This window comes from Sus scrofa, chromosome 10 (assembly GCF_054392235.1).
Source record: "Sus scrofa isolate SSC_HxYL_T2T_F1_AM1 chromosome 10, Sscrofa_HxYL_maternal_Yorkshire_Landrace_v2.0, whole genome shotgun sequence".
NCBI classification, from domain to species: Eukaryota; Metazoa; Chordata; class Mammalia; order Artiodactyla; family Suidae; genus Sus; species Sus scrofa.
This window is the reverse complement of record NC_139392.1, coordinates 21,949,018-21,975,294: the sequence shown is the minus strand read 5'-3', so window position 1 is coordinate 21,975,294 and position 26,277 is coordinate 21,949,018. Positions and strand designations below refer to the sequence as shown.

Sequence of the window (26,277 nt, the reverse complement as noted above, 5' to 3'; positions counted from 1 at the left end):
AGCAAAAGAAATTAAGAAAACAATCTCATTGACCACTGCATCAAAAGGAATACTACCTAGGAATAAATCTAAACAAGGAGGTAAAATAATTGTCCTCAAAAAATTATAAGATATTTATGAAAGAAACTAAAGACAATGCATGGAAATATATACCATGCTCTGTGATTGTAAAAATTAATACTGTTTAAAATGACCATACTACCCCAGGCAACATATAGAATCAATGTAATTCCTATCAAAACACTAATGGTATTTTTCACAGACCTCAAATAGCCAAAGAAACCTGTGAAAGAACAAAGCTAGAGTATCATCTTCCCTAATTTCAAACTATACTGCAAAGGCCCAGTAATCAAAACACTATGGTACTGGCACCAAAAAACTGACACACAGATCAACAGAGCAAAAGAGAGATCTCAGAAATAATTTCACACGCACATGTTCAATTACTCTATGACAAAGGAGGCAAGAATATACAATAGGAAAGACACCCTCCTTGATAAATTGTGCTGGAAAAACTGGAAACACATACATGCAAAAAAAAAAAAATCAAACTGGACTGCTGTCTCACATCACATACAAAAATAAACTCGAAAAAGTATTTAAAAACTTCAATGTAATACATGAACCCATGAAACTCCCTAGAATAAAACATAGGTAGTATGCTCTTTGACATTGGTCTTAGCAATATTTTAGTGGATATGTCTCCTCAGCCAAGGAAAACAAAAGCAAAAATAAACAATTCAGACTACATTAAACTAAAAAGCTTTTGCAGTGAAGGAAACTATCAACAAACAGAACAGACTGCCTACTGAAAGGAAGAGGACATGTTCAAACAATCTATCTAATATGGGGTTAAGACCTAAAACACAAAGAACGCATACAACTCAACATCAACAAAACCCCAAAGAAATTAATTAAAACTGGGCAGTGGAGATGAATAGATATTGTTCCAATAGAGACAGACATGAAAATACACTCAATATCAATCATCATTAGATAAATGTAAAATAAAACCCTAATGAGAAAGCACCTCACACCCATCAGAATGACTGTCATCAAAAAGAACAAATAAATGTTATTGGTGATGTGAAGAAAAGGGAACCTTCATCCTGGCACGAAAAGCAGACACATCATCAGAGAAATGCACATCAAAACCATAATGAGATATCACCTCACAACCATCAGAATGACCATTATCAAAAAGAACAGATACATGTTGGTGATGTGGACAAAAGGGAACCCTCCTGCACTGCTGGAAGGCAGGGAAACTGATACAGCCACTATGGAAGACAGTAAAACAGAACTACCATGTGATCCACCAAGTCCACTTCTGGACATCTATTTGAAGAAAACAAACTCTAATTTGGAAAAATATATGCATCCCCCATGGTCACTGCAGCATGCCTTGCAATAGCCAAGGCATGGAAACCACCTAAATGTCCACAGATGGATAAAGAAAATGTGGGGTGTGTACACACACGTGATGGAACAGTATTCAGCCATAAAACGAAAGATATCCTGCCATCTGGGACAACATGGATAGACTGCAAGGGCACTATTCAAAGTGAACCAAGACTGAGTATGACCTTGTTCATATATGAAGGTCATATATACAGTGAACAGAATGGTGGTTGCCAGAGGCCGGGGAAAGGGGTGGAAGACATGATTGAACTGGATTGTTTTTCCAGTTTAAATAAATGCAGTAAAATATTATTTGAAGAAAAAATAAAGATAAGAGCTTTTCAATACATTTACCAACACTAAGGGACTATTATTGAAAAAGAGCAGTAAATTCAGCTACTCCAAGGCCATATGCTCTCAAGGGCCAATACTAAAGAAGATGAATTTCCAATAAAAAATAGGAGGAAATCAAATTGGTGAAGTTGCACAAAAGAAACCAAGTGTATTTCCTTACTGTAAAGGTATCTGGTAGCTTTTTCAGGCATGACTGATTTTCCTTCCCATTTCCCTCACTTCATCCCACAACATGTAGCCTTATCTAAGCATTAAATTATACAGTGTGAGTTCATGAGATCTGAGCAGAGATTTTTTTTTTTTTTTTTTTTTTTTGGCGGCACCAGAGGCATACAAAAGTTCCTGGGCCAGGGATCAAAACCATGTCACAGCAGTGACAACATCGGATCCTCAACCAATAGGCCCCTGGGGAACTCCATAAGCAGAGATGATCTTAAAAGAATGGGATGGCATCCACGCCTTTCAAGGCTGACTGTCCACTATATACTAGACTTCTCAGAATGAGTGTTGGTCAGCCTGTGAAGTAGAGAAAAAAGAGCGGGGTAAGAGCAGAGAAGAAAGGAAAAGAGGAAAGGAAAATGGAGAGAACTTGTTGGTTTTTCCTGTCCAAAGATGGTCTAAGAAAGAGGATAACTCCACCAGGCCAAGAACTGTAGTCCATCTGTTGGGAAGACTGATTAAAAAAAAAAATACATGTCTTCTGTAATTTGCTTAAATGGAGAGAATAAGTAAGTAAGACAATGCCTTGTCCTGAAATTATCCTACCTAACAGATATATTTCTGATTAAGGTAATGAACTGTACTCTGATTTGTATGCCTCAGACTCTTGTCTGTGTACACACACACACCCCAAATCTTCTTCAACAAATTGTCTGTGGATGGGCACTTGGGTTGTTGGTTTCCTTGCCTTGGCTATTGTAAATAGTACTGCTATGAATACGGAAGGACATTTATCCTTTCAAATTAGAGTTTTCCTCTGTTTTGGATGTATGCCCAAGAAAGGGATTGATGGATCACAAGGCAGCTCTGTTTTTAGTTTTTAAAGGAAGTTCCAAAGTGTTTTCCAAAGGGGCTGCACAAATTTCGTCTACATTCTTACCCACTAACAGTGTAGAAGGGTTCTCTTTGCTACGTACCCTCTCCAGCATTTATTATTGGCAGATTGTTTGATGACAGCTCTTCTGACTGTGGTCATGCATTACCGTGGTCTTGATTTGCACTTCTCTAATCATTAGTGATGTTGAGCATCTTTTTCATTTTCCTGTTGGCCATGGGTATGACGTCGTTGAAGAAATGTCTATTTAGGTATTCTGCCCATTTTTTGGATTGGGTTGTTTTTCTGCTATTGAATTGCATGAGCTGTCTGTATATTCTGGACATTAGCCCCTTCTTGGCTGCATTGTTTGCAGTGTAATTTTCTCTCAGTCCGTGGGTTGTTCTTTCATTTTGTTGATGGTTTCCTTTGCTGTGCAAAAGGTTTTAAGTTGAATTAGGTCCCATTTGTTTATTTTTACTTTTATTATTATTTTCTTTACCTTGGAATACAGATCTAAGAAAATATTGCTATGATTTATGTCCAAGAATGCTTTGCCTATGTTTTCTTGCAGGAGTTTTATGGCATCATGTCTCACATCTAGGTCTTTAAACCATTTTGAGTGTATTTTTGTATATGACATGAAGGACTCATTTCATTGACACACAATGTTCCCCAACTTTCCCAATGCCACCTGTCAAAGAAACTGTCTTTTCTCCATCATACGTATCTTGCCTCCTTTGTCACAGATTAATTGACCATAGATGTGTAGTTTTATTTCTGGGCTCTCTAGTTTGCTCCACTGACAGGCCTGTTTTTGCATCCATATCACACTGCTTTGATTACCATGGCTTTGTAGTATTGCCTAAAATCTGGGAGAGTTATGCCCTCCAGCTTTGTATTTTTCCTCAGGATTGAGAACAATGGCATTAAATCTATAGATTGTTTTGGATGCTATAACCATTTTTACAATATTAATTTTTCCATCTAAGAGCATGGGATATCTTTGCAAGGATCATCCTCAATTTATTTTATCAATGTCTTATAGTTTGTAGCATATAGTTCTTTAATTTCCTTGGCTAATTTTATTTTATGCTATTTTTTGTTTGTTTGTTTTTTAGGGCTGCACCCACGGCATATGGAAATTCCCAGGCTAGGGGTCACATTGGAGCTACAGCTGCCGGCCTGTGCCACAGCCACAGCAATGCAGAATCCGAGCCATATCTGTGCCCTACACCACAGCACACGGAAACACCAGATCCTTAACCCACTGAGCGAGGCCAGGGATAGAACCCGCAAGCTCCATGTTCCCACTGCACCATGATTTGTTTCCGCTGCACCATGATTTGTTTCCGCTGCACCATGATGGGAACTCCTTCTTGGCTAATTTTATTCCTAGGTATTCCATTCCATTCCACTCCACTCCATTCCAGTACCAGCTGCCCCAGCAGCATGCAGAAGTTCCTGGGCCAGGAATCAAATGTGCAACACAGCAATGACCCAAGCTATAGCAGTGACAATGCTGGATCCTTAATCTGCTGTGCCACCAGGAACTCCTTGGACACGATTTTAAATGGGGTTTATTTTTTTACTTTCTTTTTTCTCATATTTCATTTTTAGGGTAAACATATGCAACAGGTTTCTGTTTGCTAATCTTTTACCCTGCTACCTTGCTGAATTATTCTATTAGTTCTAATAGTTTTCGTGTGGAGTCTTTAGGGTTTTCTATACAGACTATCATGTCTTCACTTTTACCTCTTCTCTTCCAATTTGGATACCTTTTGTTTCTTATTTTTGGTCTGACTGCAGTGGCTAGGACTTCCAAAACTATGTTGACCAGAACTGGTGAGAGTGGGCATCCGTGTCTCATTCCTGAACTCAGCAGGACACTTTTCACTGCTGAGTATTATGTTGGCTATGGGCAGTAAGTGGCTTTTATGATGTTGAGATGTGTTCCCTCTATGCCCAGTTTGGTGAGAGTTTTTCTCATGAGTGGATGATGGATTTCAACAAATACTTTTCCTGCATCTATGGAGATGACCATGTGTTTTCGGATTCTCTTTTGCTAAGGTGGTGTATCACCTTGATTGATTTGCAAATGTTGAACCATCCTTGGGAACAGGGTCAGGTTTGTGCACTGATTTCTTATACAGCAGTGGGGAAATGAAATAGACTGGTAACACAGGAAGGCTATGAACAATTCAGCTAAGAGATAAGGGCCTTCACTATTGGCAGACTGAAAAGACAGCCTCACGGAGTGGGAGAAAATATATTCAAATCACATATCTGATAAGGGATTAATATGCACAATATATAGAGAACTTGTCAAACTCAACAATATAAGGAAAAAATGGGCAGGAGACTTGCTTATACATTTCTCTAAAGAAGATATGCAAATGACCACTAGGAACATGAAAAGAAGTTTGACATCACTAATAACTGGGAAACTTCAAATCAAAACAAAAATGAGGTATCCCCTCACACTTATCAGGACGGATACCTTAAAAAAAAAAAAAAAAAAAAAAAAAGAGGAAATAACCAGTGCTAAGGATGTGGAGAAACTGGAACCTTTGTGCACAGTTGGTGGGAATATAAGATGGTACAGCTAGGGTGGAAAACAGCTTGGTGGTTCCTCAAAAAATTAAAAGTAGAATTACCATAGGACCCAGAAATTGCACTTCTGGGATATACCCTAAAGAATTTTTTTTTGTCTTTTTAGGGCTGCACCCACGGCACATGGAGGTTCCCAGGCTAGGGGTCTAATCGGAGCTGTAGCTGCCGGCCTACACCACAGCCACAGCAACGCCAGATCCAAGCTGCATCTGTGACCTACACCAAAACTCATGGCAATGCCACATCCTTAACCCACTGAGTGAGGCCAGGGATCAAGCCTGCGTCCTCGTGGATGCTAGTCAGTTTCATTTCCACAGAGCCATGCCCTACCCTAAAGAATTGAAAGTAGGGACTCAAAGATAATCTGCACACCCAATTTCATAAAGGTATTCAAAATAGACAAAAGGTGGAAATAACCCAAGGGTCTATGGACAGTTGAATGGGTAAGCAAAATATGGTATATACAACCAGCCCACCACATCCATGATTTCTGTGTCCCATAGATTCATCAATTGCAAATCAAAATTATTCAGAAAAAAATTCCAGAAAGTTCCAAACAGCAAAACATTTTTTCAAAGAGCAAAACTTGAATCTGCCTCATGCCACCCACACAGCCTTTACAGTTATTTACATATCATTTACATATGCATTATAAAGTAATATAGAGATGATTTAAAGGACACAGGACAATGTCCACTGGTTAAATGCAAATACTGCGCCATTTTATATAAGGGATATTGAGCATTGCAAATTTTGGTATTTGCGGGTGGGGGGGTTCTGGAACCAAGTCCCTGCATATACTGAAAAAACAACCATATATAATGGAATACTATTTGGCTGCAATAAGAAAGGAAATTCTGACACATGCCACAACATGGATGAAGTCTGAGGACATTACGTTATGCAAAATAATCTCATCAAAAGGACAAGTACTGCATGATTCCACTCATGAAGTATTTAGTGTGGTCAAATTCATACAGACAAAGTAGAGTGGTCTTTGCCAGGAACTGTGGGGGAAAAAAAGGGAAAGGAGAGTTGTTTCTTAATGAGTATAAAGCTTCAGTTTTGCAAGATGAAAGAATTCTGGAATTGGATGGTGGTGATGGCTGTGTAACAATATGAATGTATTTGATACCACTGATGCTTAAAAATGGTGAAAATGATAGATTTCATGTCATGTGTATTTTCCCACATTAGGAGCGGGAGCGAGAGAAAGAGGAAGAGAGAGACAAGAGCCTGAACTAAGACAGTTGTGATGTGTTTGGAGAAAAATCTAGAAGGATGCATACATTCATGACTGGGTAGATGACAGTGGCACCAACTGAGATGGAACACAGAGAAAGAAGAAGAGTGTTTGGTGGAAAGAAGTTCAGATTTTTGACACATTAAATTTGAAGTGCCTGAAGCAGTCATATTGTTGAGGATACCGGACAGAAGTAATTCACTTTCCCACGGAGATCCAGGGTGTGTGGAAGTAGAAAGGGAAGGTGTGTGGGGAGGGAGAGAGAGGAGGTAAAAAGGAGGAAAAAAAATGGAAAAGTAAAAATATGTGAAATCTCTATGAAGGGAAGAGAATATAATTTCTGGAGCCAGACAGCTGGGCTCTCATCCTAGGCTGGCCATTTACCCATCCTAGGACTTTGGCAAATTTCTTGGCCTCTCTGTGACTCATTTTCCTCATCTGTAAAACAGAGATAACACCTACCCTAAGGAGTGTTAGAAAAGATAAAGTAATGTAATTTATGGAAAGAATGTAAAAAAAGTACCTGAAACACAGTAAGTGCTTCATCAAGTCTTAACTATTATTTTCATGGCACTGAGGAAAAGTAAAAATAAAATAAAGAAAAATACTTTAGAGACCTGGAAACAAAGGAAAGGGTTACCTGTTTTTGTGTTGGGCCTTGTTTTGAAAAATAACCAAAGGAAAAGAGCCATGGGAACTAAAGGGAAAAACAAAACAAACAAACAAAACCTTCAGTGATGTTTTTGAAAATTCATGGAAAATATTTCTAAAGGTCTAATTTCATAAAAATATTACTTACCTTTACAAGAAGTGGCCTTCCAATGCCAAACCTCACAAAGAATAAAAAAAACAGTCCAGCAAACATCAGCCTAATAATAGAGGTGATGCCTCCCATAGTTACATAAGCAGCATACTGAACCTAAATGAAGAATAGAAAGCCAGGATGTCACTCCCTCTGTTCTTAGACCAAGTCACCATAAAGAATGTGAGCTACTTCCAACTTACTCCCTAGTCATAAATACCAAACAAAAGCAGTTTCCATTTTATGAATGTGTTATGTTCTAAAAGCTTGTTCAGAAACCAGACACTGAGAAGACAGTTTAAAAAAGAAATTGTAACTGGTTCCCCCTACTTGAACACAGAAGTCCACATAATCTCTGTAGGAAAAGTCCGTAATAATACACTTCAGATTAACAATAAGACATTAGAAAGTGAAGACTCCACTTACAACCTTTAATGACCAAATACTCTTTTTTTCTAAAAGAAAAAAAAACCCGAGATCGCTTCCTCTTCAGGTCTCAGCAGTGGGAGTAATTACTGCCTTAATCAAACAGAAGTAGGATGGTACTCCAGAGGTATCAAGGAGAGAAGAGGGAAGAACCCAGACATCTCCATAAGCAAGAGAGAGAGGATTCTAGCAGCCGAAACTCTTAATAGGACGACCGGGTGCTCACGACACCACGATTTCCCGCACTGAACTTGCTCTGTTGTATTACATGAAAAAGGTATTCAAGATTTACAAGGAGATCCTGCTGAAGAGCATTGAGAACTTTGTCTAGATACTCATGTCGCAACAGAACAAAGGGTGGGGAAAAAATGTAATTGTAATGTATGCATGTAAGGATAACTTGATCCCCTTGCTGTACAGTGGGAAAATAAATACATAAATAAATAAATAAATAAATAAATAAATAAATAAATAAATAAATAAAAAGGTATTCAGCAGAATTTCCTTTGTGGCTCAGTGGGTTACAAACTTGATGAGTATCCATGAGGATGCAGGTTCGATCCCTGGCCTTGTTCAGTGGGTTGAGGACTGGCCTTGCCGTCAGCTGTGGTGTGGGTCACAGATGAGGCTTGGAGCTAATGTTGCATTGCTGTGGCTGTGGTGTAGGCCGGCAGCTGTAGCTCTGATTTGACCCCTAGCCTGGGAACCTCCATATACCACAGATGCGGCCCTAAAAAGACCCAAAAAAAACCCAAAACAGAAACAAAAAAAGGTATTCAGCAGGCCAGATTTGAATTATGGGAGGAGGCTATTACCAACCCCATAAAATACAAAATACTTTATATACTACTAATTCTTTATGCTTCCAGGAAATGAAACATGTAGGATTTAGCTCCTATTTTTTTGTTTGTTTGTTTGTTTTTGCTTTATAAACATAAAAATCCTCAATAAACTGACAGGGGAACTGAAACAAACATAGACTATCCTTTATTAAAAAGTAAGTCATGTACACTTACAGGTGACTGCTCTAAATTTTCATGCAAGTAACACTGAGTCCGCTTCACAACAGACACATCTGCTCCCAGGAATGGAATGGAATAACTGTTGAGTTCTCTGCAGTAAGAAACTGGCCACCTGCAAGACAGACCCATGTTGCAACTTCTCCATTTATAGTGACCACAATTGAATTGGTTTATTTATGAATAAAAATCTTAACCTTTCTTAAAGCAGTTAACAACAACAATGAAGACAGTAGACCTGCTCTTAATTCAAACTACTTCAGTATTTGTCCTTTGTCCTCTACAATGACATCCAAACACGTGACAAGGTGTAAAAATGAAGCAGGCTTCACACCATGGGCTCTTAACATGTAGAGTTTAACCACGTTTTATACCCCATCAATTTCCCTAGACAATGCTCAAAGGAAAACGCATTTCAACAGCCAGACTCTGAGTTTAGAGTTCTCACATACAAATACTATTAAAAGGTTGACTGATTCATGTCCATAAGATCATCACCTTTTTACTGCATAAAATTTAATTGATGTTTAATTTTGATATTGGTAGTGAAGGGTCATAAAACCACTTTTTCCTCAGAATCCCTGTTTATTATTATATATGAAGTACTTAAATCTTGGGGTAACATATCAATTGTACTTTATTGAAATGTGAACACATAAAAGAGTATCTGAAACAGAGGAAGTGTTTCATCAAGTCTTAGCTATCCTGAGCTCATGATAAAAAAAATCTCCAGGCTTTTCTTAGCACCATGTGCTATTAACAGCCAGATCAACAACAACATGCTGCAATAAACTGAAGAATAGATTTTTGAGATAATATACCTTCTTTTCAGTTTTGGACCAACAACTGGGACAGGCTTCAGATGTGATTCATTTCGTAGTTTTTTCAACTGACTCTTATCTGCAAAATCATAAGCTGCTGACTTCCAGGTACCATCATGAATGCACAACCCCTGATGAAATAATTCAAGAGTTAAAGTAACATGTCTTAAGGGATAATTATTAAATATAAAACCGAGTAACTTATAACTGATACGAAGAACACTTTGCCTCTATTTGAGCAGACACAGTCCCTCTTTAATAGCCTTGAGATGTAGTCTCACAACTGGCTAGGCAACAGTAACACTCATTAGTTTGACCATATTCACTATTGATACTCGGTTTACAGTCTACGTATTTACAACATATGCCCTTTCTTCTTTCCTCCTACCTTTATGTTCTTTTTAATAAGCCAGTGAGTTTCACTTCATCCCCTTCACTCAACTAATTAGCACTGATTGCTTTAAGCAGAATAAAAGAAACAATAAAACCACCAGAAGATTCAGCTTTTCGTATCAGAGCTTTGATGACACTTCTGAAAGCAGAGACATCAACCGAATTTCCATGTTGGTGCGGATTAAGTTCTTCTGCTTTGTTAAAACTAAAAGTCTGAAGAGTTGGATTTATGAAACTATCCTAAATCTGCCCCTATCTAATAGGACCTTTTACAAAGATTTCCAAAATACAGGAGAAAAGTTTTTTAAAAACCTACAAATATCTTTTTAGACAAATAAGCCATCAAAAAGGCAAAACTTACATTATACTCCAAAAAAAATCTCTATTTCATTGAAAAATAGAAAAGTGCATGACATAAATGTATAATTTAATGAAATTATGATGCAAACATCTATAGAAGCCCAAAGGCCCTCCTTCTGTCTTGTCTTTGTGGGAATCAAGAAAAAGTTTTGCTTTTTTTGTTAGTATTTTACCACCTAAGTAAGTATTCATTCCTATACAGTACAGTGAGTTTTGCTGCTTCTAAATTTTACAGAAATGGAATTGTACAGTGTATATGCCTTGAGTTTGGCTTCTTTTGTTCAAAATTATGACGTCAGGATTCATTATGTGTTAGAAGCACCTCCTACTCTACAGCTGACCTTCTTTCCTTTTTTTTTTTTTTTTTTTTTTTTTTTTTTTTTTTTGTCTTTTGACAGCTCCCCCCTGCGGCATATGGAGGTTCCCAGGCTAGGGGTCCAATCAGAGCTGTAGGTGCCAGCCTATGCCAGAGCCATAGCAACATCAGATCTGAGCCATGTCTTTGATCTGCACAATAGCTCATGGCAACGCCAGATCCTTAACCCACTGAGCAAGGCCAGGGATCGAACCCACATCCTCAGTGATACTAGTTGGGTTCGCTGACCACTGAGCCATGACGGGAACTGTGATCTTTCCATGTTCTTAATGGTGTCTTTTGATAAACAGACATCCTCAATCTTAAATTTTAAATGTATACAAATGTATTACTTTTTCTTTATATTTAATGCTTACTGTGTTTTGGTTTTTGTTATAAGCAACCATTCCTTGTACGGCATGGTGAATATAGTTAATACTACATAGCATATGAGAAATTGGCTGAGATGATTTCAAAAGTTCTCATCCCAAGAAAAAATGTTACAGCTAAGTATGGTGACGGATGCTAACCAATGGTGATTATTTTGTAATATATACAAATACAGAATCCTTATGCTGGACACCTGAATAGTATAATGTTATATGTCAACTATACCTCAATAAAAATAAATTAATAAAATAAAATGTATTTCAGGGGAAAAAAATAAGGCATTCCTAACCTTGAGGCCATGAAATATGTCATCTTCCAAAACCTTACTGTTTTGCCTTATGCATTTATAATACACCTAAACTTAATTTTTGCATATAATGCAATATACGAATCCAATTTCACTGATTTTCCAGACTCATCACCTCCTGAAAAGACCCTTTAACAGAAATCAAGTGCTCATATACACACAAACTACTCTGAGCTCTTTATCCCGTTCCACTGGCCTGTCACTATTTCCCTGCCAACGTAACACACAGACTTAATAATAAGTCTTCATATTTGAGAGCATCTTTCCACTTTCTCCTTTAAGAAAGTCTTGGCTATTCCAGGATTTCCCGTCGTGGCTCAGAGGTAACGAATGAGGTGGAACCATGAGGTGGCGGGTTCAATCCCTGGCCTTGCTCAGTGGGTTAATGATTTAGCGTTGCAGTGAGCTGTGGTGTAAGTCTCAGATGCAACTCAGATCTGATGTGACTGTGGCTGTGGTGTAGACGAGTGAGGCCAGGGATGAAAACTGCATCCTCATGAATACTAGTTGCGTTGTTACTGCTGAGCCACAATCTTCTATATCATTTCATATACAAACTCTGGTCATTGTTCCTAGGAAACCAAGGAGTTTCTGTTCTGGTGCAGTGGGTTAAGAATCTGAGTGTAGAAGCTTGGGTGCAGCAGAGGCGTAGGTAGCTTCAATCCCCAGCTATGCACAGTAGGTTAAAGGATCTAGCATTGCTGCAGCTTTGGCATCAACAGCAGCTGCAGCTCAGGATCAATGCCTGGCACAGGAACTTCCGTATGCTCGTAGTGAGCCATAAAAACAAAACAAAACAAGGAGTTCCCATTGTGGTCATCGGATTAAGAACGCAGTGTAATGTCCGTGAGGATAGAGGTTTGATCCGTGGCCTTCCCATAGTCGGTTAAGGATATGGTGTGGTCACAAGCTCTGGAGTAGGTCACAGATGCAGCTTGGACTCCGTGTTGCTGTGCCTATGGTGTAGGCTGGCAGCTGAAGCTCCAACTGGCCCCTAGCCAGGGAACTTTCATATGCCACAGGCGTGGCCCTAAAAAGAAATCAAATAAAATGTGGTCCATTCCCAGAAATGAAACTATTTTATGTTCCTAAATAGACCATAAATTCAGTAAGATTACACTTCTACCATACATTCCTTCTACAGCTACAACTTCTAAGGCCAAGTGAGATACACAATAACTATTCAGTGCTTTGCAGTAAGGTGATAACTTTCTAGGCTGACAACACTCATCACGTAACAACAATAGATCCTTAACGTTAGGATAATGGTAACTCCGTCTAACATAATGAGTTAGGCAGGGATTTTAAACAAATTCTATCTTAAATCAAAATAATTCTCAACAGGGAAATCCCACTGTGGCTCAGCAAAACGATTCCAACTAGTACCCATGAGGATGTGGGTTCAATCCATAGCTTTGCTCAGGGGGCTAAGGAGGCAGTGTTACCATGACCTGAGGTGCAGATCGCAGACGTGGCTCAAATCTTGCATTGCTGTGGCTGTGGTGTATGCTGGCAGCTAGAGCTCTGATTCAACCCTTAGCCTGGGAACTTCCATATGCTGTACCTGCTGTCCTAAAAAAGCAAAATAATTCTCAGCAATCTTTACTTTTCAAAAATAAACACAGTGGGAGCTGGGATCAAGAAAGTGGAGGAGTAAGCAGTGGTGTTCACCATTTTCTACAAACACAGAAAAGAAAAACATCTACCTGTAGAATAATTCATGCAGAACATCTACAGAATGCCGGCAGAAGACCTTAAACCACCCAAAAGAGCAAGAAAGCCTCCACATAACTGGGTAGAACAAAAGGGAAGAAAAAAAAGGAGGGGAGAATCAGGATGGGATTAGCTCTCCTGAGAGGGAGCTAAGAAAGAAGAAAGGAACCCACACCCTGGGAAGCCACCTAACTGACAGGGAGATCAGCCAAGAGAGAGGGACCTCAGAGCCTCAGAGAAAAGCACAACAGCTGGACAGTGGAGGGCAAAGCAAAGAGAGAGAGCCACACAGACCAATGGTGCCACTGCCTAGGACACCACAGCCTGAGATGCTTGGAAAGCCGCTGGGCACTGAGACTCAGGCTCCAGAGGTCAGTACTGGGATGAGGACTAGGGTTGGCTGTGTAGAGACAGCCCAAGGGGGTAAGGAGCATGTGCAAAGGGCTAGGGAGAGGAGTGCCACAGCCAAGGGAACCCAGGAGGAGGTGTGGGACCACAGGAGAAGCAAGGCGCAATTGTTGGGGAGGTTGGGAGGAGGAGGGGTGAATCACCACAGGAGTATCTTTCTCTGCACACAAACGGACTCTCAAAGGGCAGGGTTATGGGCGGCGAGGCACCTGTTTGCGAGGGGTAGAGGTGACAGGCCCTTCTTACATGGGCTATGGGTGGTGGTGCTTCCTGTTCGGGCTACCTGCAACCGAGCACCTCTTGCATGGTCGACAGTCATCTCAGACTCCAGAGGCGGGCATGGCCCGCCACCACTAGGGATCTGTGAACAGACACCACCTATGGCCACAGTCACCTCAGAGGTCACCAAACAGAAGGGCACTGCAACCACAACCACCCATTGCTGCTCTCACACCCCTGGGAACCCACACATCTTGCCACTGCCACTGCCAAATACTCCAGGTGCCACCTACATCTGCCTGACAGTCACTGACACCACCAAGGTCCTGCAACTAGGAGCAGCCTGAGCCACCTTCCTGTGGGTCTTTGCCATTGTCAAGGGCCCAGTAACCAGGCACTGGCTACTAGCCCTGCCCACAGCCTCCATCTCCCTGGAAGCACACGAAGCACCGTATCAAGGGGATGATAGTCTGCACACACTAAGAAAGAGAGAGAAAGCATCCAAAAAAGCAGCCTGCACGCCAAAACTAAATCGTAAGCCCTCACAAGACACCCAGGGGCGTTCTTGCCTATGAAAAGCCCTCCGAGTCAACAGTAGTTGTTTTCCCGAAACTCACAGAATAAGGAAAATAGAAGCAAAATGAACCAGCTCAGGAACCATTCCCAGTTACGAGAACAGGAAAATTCCCCTGAAGGAGTAAACAGTGAAAGAGACCTCTGCAGACTAACAGACACCGAGTTCAAAAAGAGACATTGAAGGAGTTCCCATCCTGACTCAGTGGTTAAAGAATCTGACTAGGAACCATGAGGTTGCAGGTTCTATCCCTGCCTTTGCTCAGTGGGTTAATGATCCGGTGTTGCTGTGAGCTGTGGTGTAGGTGGCAGATGCGGCTCGGATTCCTTGTTGCTGTGGCTATGGCATAGGCCGGTGGCTACAGCTCTGATTCGACCCCTAGCCTGGGACCCTCCACATGCCAAAGGAGCAGCCCAAGAAATGACAAAGAGACCAAAAAAGAAAAAAAAAAAGAGAAGATACTGAAGGAATTAAGATTGAATTATTAAGGAACTAAGAACTGATACGAACAGCAGTGCAGACTACTTTAGAAAGGAACTCAAAAACATAAGGAGGAGCCAAGGAAAATGAGAAAATTCATTGGCAGAGACACAAGCTGAGTTAAAGGCACCGAAGAGCAGAATGAATAATGCAGAGGAACAAATCAGTGACTTGGAAGATAGAATCTTGGAAATCACCCACCCAATCAAGACAGCAGACAGAAAACCAAATGAAAAACCACAAAAGCAATGGAAGAGCTCCATGGGACAAGATAGAGCAGCCCAATCTACACAAAACAGGGATTCCAGAAGGAGAAGAAAAAGAAAATTAGACGGAAAAGATATTTGATGAAATTATGGCTGAAAATGTTCTAAATTAAAGCAAACAGACATCAAGGTACAGGAAGCACAGAGGGCCCCAAACAAGTTGAACCCCATCAGTCCCACACCAAGACATACTATAATAAAAATGGCAAAAGTTAAAGAGAGGAATCAAAAGGCAGCAAGAGGAAAACAAAGAGTTAATTAGAAGGGACCCACCATAATGTTATCAGCTCATTCCTCTATAGAAACAATACACGGCAGAAGAGAGTGCCAAGACATACTCAAAGTTCTAAAAGGGAAACATCTGCAGCCTAGACTACTCTACCCAGGAAGAATATCATTTACAATACAAGGAGAACTACAGTTTTTCTCCGATGAACAAAAGCTAAAAGAGTACAGCAATACTAAACCCATTCTCAAAGAAATACTGACAGGGCTTCTCCAAATAAAAAAAGAAGAAGAAATAGGATGGAGGAAATCACAATTGGAAAGCAATCACTTAAATAAGCCAGTATACAGATCTAAAAGGGAGAAAAAAAACCTACTATAAAAGTGATGATAAACACAAGGAATAGCAAAAGGACAAACATGAAGATGTTTAAAAAGGACTTCAAAATCATACAATGTGAGGAAGGAAAGAGAAAATCTAGACTTTTTTTTTTTTTTTTTTAAGAATGTCTTGGAGCCTATATGACTATCAGGCAAGCAGACATAGGTAGGGGTTAACATAACTGAAAAACAGGGCAACCACAAGTCAAAACCAAACAATACAGTCACAAAAACTAAAAAGAAGAGGACACAAGCAGACAATAAAAGGAAATCATCCAATCCAAAAAAGAAAGGAACAAAGAATCAACTGGTAAACAAGGTTTAAAATGGCGACAAATACATACTCATCGGCAATTACTTTAAATGTCAATGGCCTGAATGCTCCAATCAAAAGACACAGAGTGGCAGACTGGATAAAAAAACAAGAGCCTACGATATGCTGCCTACAAGAGACTCACCTTACGGCAAAGGACGCATCTGGTTTGAAAGTGAGTGGTTGGAAAAAGCTATTTCATGCAAATGGAAAAAACAGGAAAGCGGGAGTTGCAATACTCCCATCAGACAAGAGAGACTTTAAAACGTAGGCCCATAAAGAAAAAGAAGGACACCATTTAATGATAATGGAATCCATTCAAGAAGAGGATATTACACTCGTCGATATATATGCCCCTGATATAGGAGCACCCAGATACATACAACAAATACTAACAGACATAGAAGGAGAAAATGATGGGAATACAGTAACAGTAGAAGACTTCCAATACCCCATTCACATCAATGGACAGATCCTCTAGACAGAAGATCAATACGGCAACAGAAATCCTAATGACACAACAGGAAAGTTAGACTTGATTGACATCTTCAGGACATTACATCCAAAAAAATCACAATATACCTTCTTTTCAAGTGCATACGGAACATTTTCAAGGAGTGATGACATACTGGGCCACAAAACTCACCTCAACAAATATAAGAGCATAGACATTATTGCAAGTATCTTCTCTGACCACAATGGCATGAAACTAGACATCAACCTCAGGTAAAGAAATGAGAGAGAGAGACGGGATTAAGATGGCAGAATAGAAGGACTGGAGCTCAACTTCTCTCCTAAAAACAACAAAATTCACAACTAAAGACTGAGCAATCTCCACCCAAATGGACTGGAAACCCATACCCTACTCCAGAAGAAAAAGAGGAGGCCACATCAAGAGAGACTCACCTACAGGAGTGAGAGTTCTGAGCCTCACATCAAACTCCCACATGTGGGGATCTGGCACTGGGAGAAAGAGCCCCTGGAGCATCTGGCATTGAAGACCAGCAGGGCTTGTGCACAGGAGCGCCACAGGACTGGGGGAAACGGAGACCCCATTCTTAAAAGGCACACACAGACTTTCACGTGCACTGGGTTCCAGGGCAAAGCAAAGTCTCCATAGGAACCTGGTCAAAACTGAGTGCAGTTCTTGGAGGACATCCTGGGAAAACAGGGGTGAATGTGGCTTGTTGTGACCGAAGGACACTGAAGGCAAAGCTCTCGGGAATATTCAGCAGCTGCCTTTCTCTGGAGGTGGCCATTTTGGGAAAATCTGGCCCCACCCGTCAGTCAGGGCTGATAAGCCCCAGGGCAAACAACAATCCAGGTGGGATCACAGCCCCGCCCCTCAGTAAAGAGGCTACCTAAAGAGCCTCAGGCACACAGCTGCCCCTAATCCCATCCAGAGACTAAGCCTCACCCACCAGAGGGACTAGAATCAGCTCCACCTCCAGGGGGCAGCATCAGCCCCTCCCATCAGGAAGCCTACAGCAAGCCCCCATATAGACTTCAGCCACAAGGGGGGCAGACACCAGAAGTAAGAGAGGCTACAACCCTATTATCTATAAGAAGGGCACCACACCAAAAACCTATAAAAATGAAAAGACAGAGAACCATAACTCAGATGAGGGAGAAAGGAAAATCCCCAGAAAATCAACTAAGCAATGAGGAGATTCTCAGCCTCTAGGGAAAAGACTTTAGACTGTCGATGCTGAAGATGATGCAAGACATTGGAAATAAACTGGAGGAAAAGATGGATAACTTACAGGAAACACTGACCAAAGAGATACAAGATATAAAACTTAAACAAGAAGAGATGCAAAATACAGTAACTGAAATAAAAAATGCACTAGAAGCAGCTAACAGCAGAATACAGGAGGCAGAAGAACGAATAAGTGAGGTGGAGAACAGATTAGAAGAAATTACAGATGCAGAACAGAAAAGAGAAAAAAGATTGAAAACAAATGAAGAGAGTCTCAGAGAACTCTGGGACAATGTTAAACACACCAACATCCGTATTATAGAGGTGCCAAGAGAAGAGAGAGAGAAGGGGACAGAAAAAATATTTCAAGAGATAATAGCCAAAAATTCCCCTAACATGGGAAAGGAATCACTCACTCAAATCCAGGAAGCAGAACGAGTACCATATAAAATAAACCCAAGGAGGGAGAGGACAAGATGGCGGAGGAGTAGGGGGACACGCTCGCCCTCTCCCACAAACACAACAAAAAAAGCACATCTACAGAATAAATGACTCGCACAGAACAGCAACCAATCACTGGCAGAGGAACCTAAACTCCAATAACGGCAAGAAGTTCGTGACATTACTGGGCAGAATGGGAGAAAACAGGAGAGTGAGAGAAGGTGAATCCGAGCGGGACGGGCGCTCCCGAAAGGGAACTGCGGAGGAGAAAGGGATCCCGCACCCTGGAAAGTCACCTACCGGGGGAAAGATCAAACGAACCAGAGGAATCTCCAGATGCAGAGAAGAGTGTAGCAGTAAGTTGGAGTACGGAAAAGCCAATCAAGAACCAAACGAACCATCTGAACTACGGGCACAGTCACCAAAAATTGAGATGCCTGGGTGGGGGCTGGGCACCGAATCCTCGGCTCCAGAGGTTAGTCCCCGGGAAAGGGCCAGGGGATGCCTGGGTGGGGGCTGGGCACCGAGACCTCGCCTCCGGAGGTTAGTCCCCGAGAAAGGGCCGGGGGATGCCTGGGTGGCGTCTGGGCACCGAGACCTAGGCTCCAGAGGTTAGTCCCCAGGCTGGGGGGGGCAGGGTGGAGCAGAAACTGCTTGGGAGGTCTAGAAACCATTTGTCAGGGCAGAGACTGCCTGGGAGACTAGAAAACAAAGCTGTCGCAGAGGAAGGGAGCAATACTCTAGGAGCGGGGAAGTGGAAAGCCGCATCAGAGGGAACCTGGGAGAAGAGCCTGGCGGGGGTGGCTGGGGAGGGGAGAGAAGAAGGGGTGGGTCCCCATAGAATACCCCCCATGCCACAGCAAGCTTACAGGCCCACTAGCTAGCAGAAAGCTGTGCTTCCCAGTGCATCCCCTCCCCCCACCCCCGCCACCCCCTACGCTCTCACCAAACCTAGGGCTGCCTGCCATCCAGGAGGGCTGGCCTCAACAATTGCCTGAAGCCTACCACCGCAGAGGCTGTCCCTGCACAGGCCTGCTTGCCCTTTGGAGGGGCTACACTTCTGCAGAGCAGCACCAAACACCACCAGCCCCCGAGAAAAGGCCTGCAGCCCAGAAAAGCTAGAACAAGCCTAGCCAGGCAGTGAATAGATCTGCCTAATTCTCGGACAGTTTTTCTGAGTCGGGCTGCCCCGGGGAGGAGCCTCTTCGGTTTCCAACGGCCCTGCTACCCACCCAAGCCCCCAAGGGGTGCCCTAGTGGATCAGCTGCATAGGACTGCCAGCTCCAGGCAGGACCCCCTGCAGCCCAGAAAAGCTGCAACAAGCTCGGCTGAGCCGGGAAAAGATCTCAGACGGTCTTTCTGAGTCGGGCTGCCCTGGGGAGGAGCCTCTTGGGTTTCCAGTGGCCCAAGCCCCTAGGGGGGGGCCCCACTCCCATGGAATAGCTGCTCAGCACCACCAGCCCCCTAGAAGAGCCCCTGCAGCCCAGAAAAGCTGCAACAAGCTCGGCCAGACTGTGAAAAGATCCGCCTACATTCTCAGGCCATCCTTCTGAGTTGGGCTGCCCTAGGGAAGAGCCTCTTAGGTTTTCAGTGACCCAGATAGCTGCTCCAGCCCCCAGGGGGTGCTGCACTCCTGAGGAACAGCTGCCCAACACCACCAACCCCCTGCAAGAACCCCACAGCCTAAAAACACCAGAGCAAGCTCTGCATGACCAAGTGAAATCTGCTACCATCGTGGGGTGGACCTCCCAGGCCTGTCTGCCCTCAGGAAGTCCTCCTTTGCTTCAAAGAAACACTGTTAGCCCCATCAACACTCCAGAAAAGCCACACTGCCTCAAAAAAGATTGACCAACAACGCCAGCCCTCAGGAAATATTCCACGGCAGTGACAAGGCAAACACTGCCCGATAACGGACAGTACAATTCCCTCAGGAGGAAGAAAACAACAAGCAAGATGAAGAAGCGGAGAAACCACCCCCAGTCAAACCAACAGGAGAACTCACCTAAAACAGCCAACAATGAAACAGATCTCTGCAGTCAGACAGACCTGGAGTTCAAAACAGAAATAGTGAAAATACTGAAGGAATTAAGAGAAGATATGAACAGTAATGCAGATACCCTCAGAAAGGAACTAGAAAATATAAGGAGGAGCCAAGAAAAACTAGAACATTCATTTGCAGAGATGCAAACTGAATTGAGGGCAGTAAAAACCAGAATGAATAATGCAGAAGAACGAATCAGTGATATGGAAGATAAAATAATGGAAATCACTCAATCCGGTCAACAGACAGAAAACCGAATCAAAAAACTGGAAAGCAATATAAGAGACCTATGGGATAATATAAAGCAGGCCAATCTACGCATAATAGGAATTCCAGAAGGAGTAGAAAAAGATAAGGGGATGGAAAATATATTTGAAGAAATTATCGCTGGAAACTTCCCAAATCTAAAGGATACTGGGTTCAAGATACAAGAAGCACAGAGGGCCCCAAACAAAATGAACCCAAACAGACCCACACCAAGACACATCATAATAAAAATGGCAAAAGTTAGTAATAAAGAGAGGATCCTAAAGGCAGCAAGAGAAAAACAGAATGTTACCTACAAGGGAACCCCCATAAGAATATCAGCTGATTTCTCTACAGAAACACTACAGGCCAGGAGGGAATAGAAAGAGATATTTAAAGAGCTAAAAGGAAAAAATATGCAACCTAGAATACTCTATCCAGCAAGAATATCATTTAAAATAGAAGGGGAAATAAAAATTTTTTCCAACAAACAAAAACCTAAAGAATACAGCAACACAAAACCCAGGTTAAAGGAAATATTGAAAGGGCTTCTCTAAACCAAAAAGAAAGGAAGGAAAGGGAAGAAAAAAGAAAAGAGAAAAAAAAAAAAGAAGAAGAAGAGGAAGAACTAGGACTGAGGAAACCGCAATCAGAGAGCAGTCACTCAAATAAGCCAGCATACAGATTTAATCATGAACAAGCTTCAAACAAAATAAAATTAAAAAGAAAAAAATTAAAAAGAGTCATCAAAACCATAAAATGTGGGCAAGGGATGTTAGGAAGTAAATAACCCTTTTTGTTTGTTTGTATGTTTCTCTTCTTAATTTTAATATAGTAATGAAGTGTTTGAACTTACAGGACCATCAGGCTAAAACACACAATTATGGGAAGGGGTTAGCATACTTAAAAAACAGGGCAACCACAAGCCAAAACCAAATATTGCCTTTGCAAAAAATGAAAAAAAAATACACTCAAGCAGATAATAACAGGAGACCATCCAACTAAAAAAAAAAAAGAAAGAAAGAAAGGAAGGAAGAATGGAGAACCATAGAATCAACTGGAACACGAGGTTCAAATGGCAATAAATAATCACCGATCAATTATCACCTTAAATGTCAATGGACTGAACGCCCCAAGCAAAAGACACAGAGTGGCTGAGTGGATTAAAAGGCAAAAACCTTCAATATGCTGCCTACAAGAAACTCACCTTAGGACAAAAGATACATATAGATTGAAAGTGAAAGGATGGGGAAAAATATTTCACGCCAATAGACATGACAGAAAAGCAGGAGTCGCAATGCTCATATCAGACAAAATAGACTTTAAAACAAAAGACATAAAGAAAGACAAAGAAGGACACTACTTAATGATTAAGGGATCCATCCAAGGAGAGGATGTTACTATCGTCAACATATATGCCCCAAATACAGGAGCACCCAGATACACACAACAAATATTAACAGACATAAAGGGAGATATTGATGAGAATACAATCATAGTAGGAGACCTTAATACCCCCCTCACATCAATGGACAGATCCTCTAGACAGAAAACCAATAAAGCAACAGAGATCCAAAAGGAAACAATAGAAAAGTTAGACTTAATTGATATCTTCAGGACACTACATCCAAAAAAAATCAGAATACACATTCTTCTCATATGCTCATGGAACATTCTCAAGAATCGACCACATATTGGGACACAAAGCTAACTTCAATAAATTTAGGAGCATAGAAATTATCTCAAGTATCTTCTCTGACCACAATGCCATGAAATTAGAAACCAACCATGGGAAAAGGAAAGAGAAAAAACCCATTACATGGAGACTAAACAACATGCTACTAAAAAACCAATGGGTCAATGAGGAAATCAAGAAGGAAATTAAAAACTACCTTGAAACAAATGATAATGAAGACACAACCTCTCAAAATCTATGGGATGCTGCTAAAGCAGTGCTCAGAGGGAAATTTATAGCAATACAGGCCTTTCTGAAAAAAGAAGATCCCAAATTGACAACTTAACCCTCCACCTAAATGAATTAGAAAAAGAAGAACAGGGAGTTCCCGTTGTGGTGCAGTGGTTAACGAATCCAACTAGGAACCATGAGATCGCGGGTTCGGTCCCTGCCCTTGCTCAGTGGGTTAATGATCCGGCGTTGCCGTGAGCTGCAGTGTAGGTTGCAGACGCGGCTCGGATCCAGCGTTGCTGTGGCTCTGGCTTAGGCTGGTGGCTACAGCTCCGATTCGACCCCTAGCCTGGGAACCTCCATATGCCGCGGGAGACGGCCCAAGAAATAACAAAAAAAAAAAAGAAAAAGAAAAAAAGAGAAAGAAGAACAAAAAAGTCCTAAAGTCAGCAGAAGGAAGGAAATTATAAAGATCAAAGAAGAAATCAATAAAATAGAGACTCAAAAAACAATAGAGAAAATTAATAAAACCAAGAGCTGGTTCTTTGAAAAGGTCAACAAAATTGACAAACCCCTGGCCAGACTCACTAAAAAGAGGAGAGAAAGAACCCAAATCACCAAAATTATAAATGAAAAAGGAGAAATCACAACGGATAGAGCAGAAATACAAAAAACTATAAGAGAATGCTATGAACAACTACATGGCAACAAGTTTGACAATCTGGAAGAAATGGACAATTTTCTAGAATCTTACAGCCTGCCAAAACTGAATCAAGTAGAAACAGACCAAATGAACAGACCGATCACTAGAAATGAAATTGAAGAGGTCATAAAATCACTCCCTACAAATAAAAGTCCAGGACCAGATGGCTTCACAGGTGAATTCTATCAAACATATAAAAAGGAATTGGTGCCCATCCTCCTTAAACTCTTTCAAAAGGTTGAAGAAGAAGGAATACTCCCAAAGACATTCTATGATGCCACCATCACCCTCATTCCAAAACCAGACAGAGATACCACCAAAAAAGAAAACTATCGCCCAATATCATTGATGAATATAGATGCAAAAATTCTCAACAAAATCTTAGCCAACCGAATCCAACAACATATCAAAAAAATTATACACAATGACCAGGTTGGGTTCATCCCAGGTTCACAAGGATGGTTCAACATACGAAAATCAATCAGCAAATACACCACATTAACAAAAAAAAAAAAAAGTCAAAAATCATATGATCATCTCAATAGACGCAGAAAAAGCATTTGACAAAGTTCAACATCCATTCATGATCAAGACCCTCGCCAGAGTGGGTATAGAGGGAACATTCCTGAATATAATCAAAGCCATTTATGATAAACCCACAGCAAATATAATCCTCAAGGGGGAAAAACTGAAAGCCTTCTCACTCAAATCTGGAACAAGACAGGGATGCCCACTCTCACCACTGCTCTTCAACATAGTTTTGGAAGTCCTGGCCACAGCAATTAGACAAACAAAAGAAATCAAAGGCATCCATATAGGAAGAGAAGAGATAAAACTGTCACTGTATGCAGATGACATGATACTATACCTAGAAAACCCTAAGGACTCAACCTCAAAACTACTTGAACTGATTAATAAATTCAGCAAAGTAGCAGGATATAAGATTAACATTCAGAAGTCAGTCGCATTTCTGTATACCAGCAATGAAACATTAGAAAAGGAATACAAAAATACGATACCTTTTAAAATTGTACCACACAAAATCAAATACCTCGGAATACACCTGACCAAGGAGGTAAAGGACCTATATGCCGAGAACTATAAAACTTTAATCAAAGAAATCAAAGAAGATGTAAAGAAATGGAAAGATATTCCATGTTCCTGGATTGGGAAAATCAATATTGTAAAAATGGCCATACTACCCAAAGCAATCTACACATTCAATGCAATCCCTATCAAATGACCCATGACATTTTTCACAGAACTAGAACAAACTATCCAAACATTTATATGGAACAACCAAAGACCCAGAATCGCCAAAGCAATCCTGAGAAACAAAAACCAAGCAGGAGGCATCACTCTCCCAGACTTCAAGAAATACTACAAAGCCACAGTCATCAAAACAGTGTGGTACTGGTATCAAAACAGACAGACAGACCAATGGAACAGAATAGAGAATCCGGAAATAAACCCTGACACCTATGGTCAATTAATCTTTGACAAGGGAGGCAAGAACATAAAATGGGACAAAGAAAGTCTATTCAGCAAGCATTGCTGGGAAACCTGGACAGCTGCATGCAAAGCAATGAAACTAGAACACACCCTCACACCATGCACAAAAATAAACTCCAAATGGCTGAAAGACTTAAATATACGCCAGGACACCATCAAACTCCTAGAAGAAAACATAGGCAAAACACTCTCTGACATCAACATCATGAATATTTTCTCAGGTCAGTCTCCCAAAGCAATAGAAATTAGAGCAAAAATAAATCCATGGGACCTCATCAAACTGAAAAGCTTTTGCACAGCAAAGGAAACCAAAAAGAAAACAAAAAGACAACTTACAGAATGGGAGAAAATAGTTTCAAATGATGCAACCGACAAGGGCTTAATCTCTAGAATATATAAACAACTTATACAACCCAACAGCAAAAAAGCCAATCAATGGAAAAATGGGCAAAGGACCTGAATAGACATTTCTCCAAAGAAGATACACAGATGGCCAACAAACACATGAAAAAATGCTCAACATCGCTGGTTATAAGAGAAATGCAAATCAAAACTACCATGAGATATCCCCTCACACATCAGAATGGCCATCATTAATAAATCCACAAATAACAAGTGCTGGAGGGGCTGTGGAGAAAAGGCAACCCTCCTGCACTGTTGGTGGGAATGTAAACTGGTACAGCCACTATGGAGAACAGTCTGGAGATACCTTAGAAATCTATACATAGAACTTCCATATGACCCTGCAATCCCACTCTTGGGCATCCATCCGGACAAAACTCTACTTAAAAGAGACACCCGCACCCGCATGTTCATTGCAGCACTATTCACAATAGCCAGGACATGGAAACAACCCAAATGTCCATCGACAGATGATTGGATTCGGAAGAGGTGGTATATACACACAATGGAATACTACTCAGCCATAAAAAAGAATGACATAATGCCATTTGCAGCAACATGGATGGAGCTAGAGAATCTCATCCTGAGTGAAATCAGCCAGAAAGACAAAGACAAATACTGTATGATATCGCTTATAACTGGAATCTAATATCCAGCACAAATGAACATCTCCTCAGAAGAGAAAATCATGGACTTGGAGAAGAGACTGGTGGCTGCCTGATGGGAGGGGGAGGGAGTGGGAGGGATCGGGAGCTTGGGCTTATCAGACACAACTTAGAATAGATTTACAAGGAGATCCTGCTGAATAGCATTGAGAACTATGTCTAGATACTCATGTTGCAACAGAAGAAAGGCTGGGGGAAGAACGTAATTGTAATGTATACATGTAAGGATAACCTGACCCCCTTGCTGTACAGTGGGAAAATAAAAAAAAAAAAAAGAAAGAAAGAAAGGGGAGTTCCCGTCGTGGCGCAGTGGTTAACGAATCTGACTAGGAACCATGAGGTTGCAGGTTCGATCTCTGGCCTCGCTCAGTGGGTTAACGATCCGGCGTTGCCATGAGCTGTGATGTAGGTTGCAGACGCGGCTCGGATCCCGCGTTGCTGTGGCTCTGGCGCAGGCCGGTGGCTACAGCTCCAAACAGACCCCTAGCCTGGGAACCTCCATATGCCACGGGAGTAGCCCAAGAAATAGCGAAAAAAAAAAAAAAAAACCAAAAAAAAAAAAGTAA

At 41.3% G+C, this 26,277-nt stretch overlaps 2 protein-coding genes across 12 annotated transcripts in view; both read right to left on the bottom strand.

Annotated features, from left to right (window-relative positions):
* The window catches only part of LOC110258817 (uncharacterized), a 270,157-nt gene that overhangs the window by 105,907 nt on the left and 137,973 nt on the right, over positions 1–26,277 (bottom strand). The window lies entirely within an intron of this gene.
* The window catches only part of LOC102160416 (uncharacterized), a 68,479-nt gene continuing 45,093 nt past the window's right edge, over positions 2,892–26,277 (bottom strand). Inside the window, exons 7-11 of the mRNA XM_084980958.1 lie at positions 9,713–9,843; positions 8,889–9,006; positions 7,444–7,563; positions 7,285–7,341; positions 2,892–3,220 (exon numbers count right to left, since the gene is read on the bottom strand). The gene's annotated coding sequence lies outside the window, so the exon portion shown is untranslated. The remainder of the gene's footprint in view (positions 3,221–7,284; positions 7,342–7,443; positions 7,564–8,888; positions 9,007–9,712; positions 9,844–26,277) is intronic.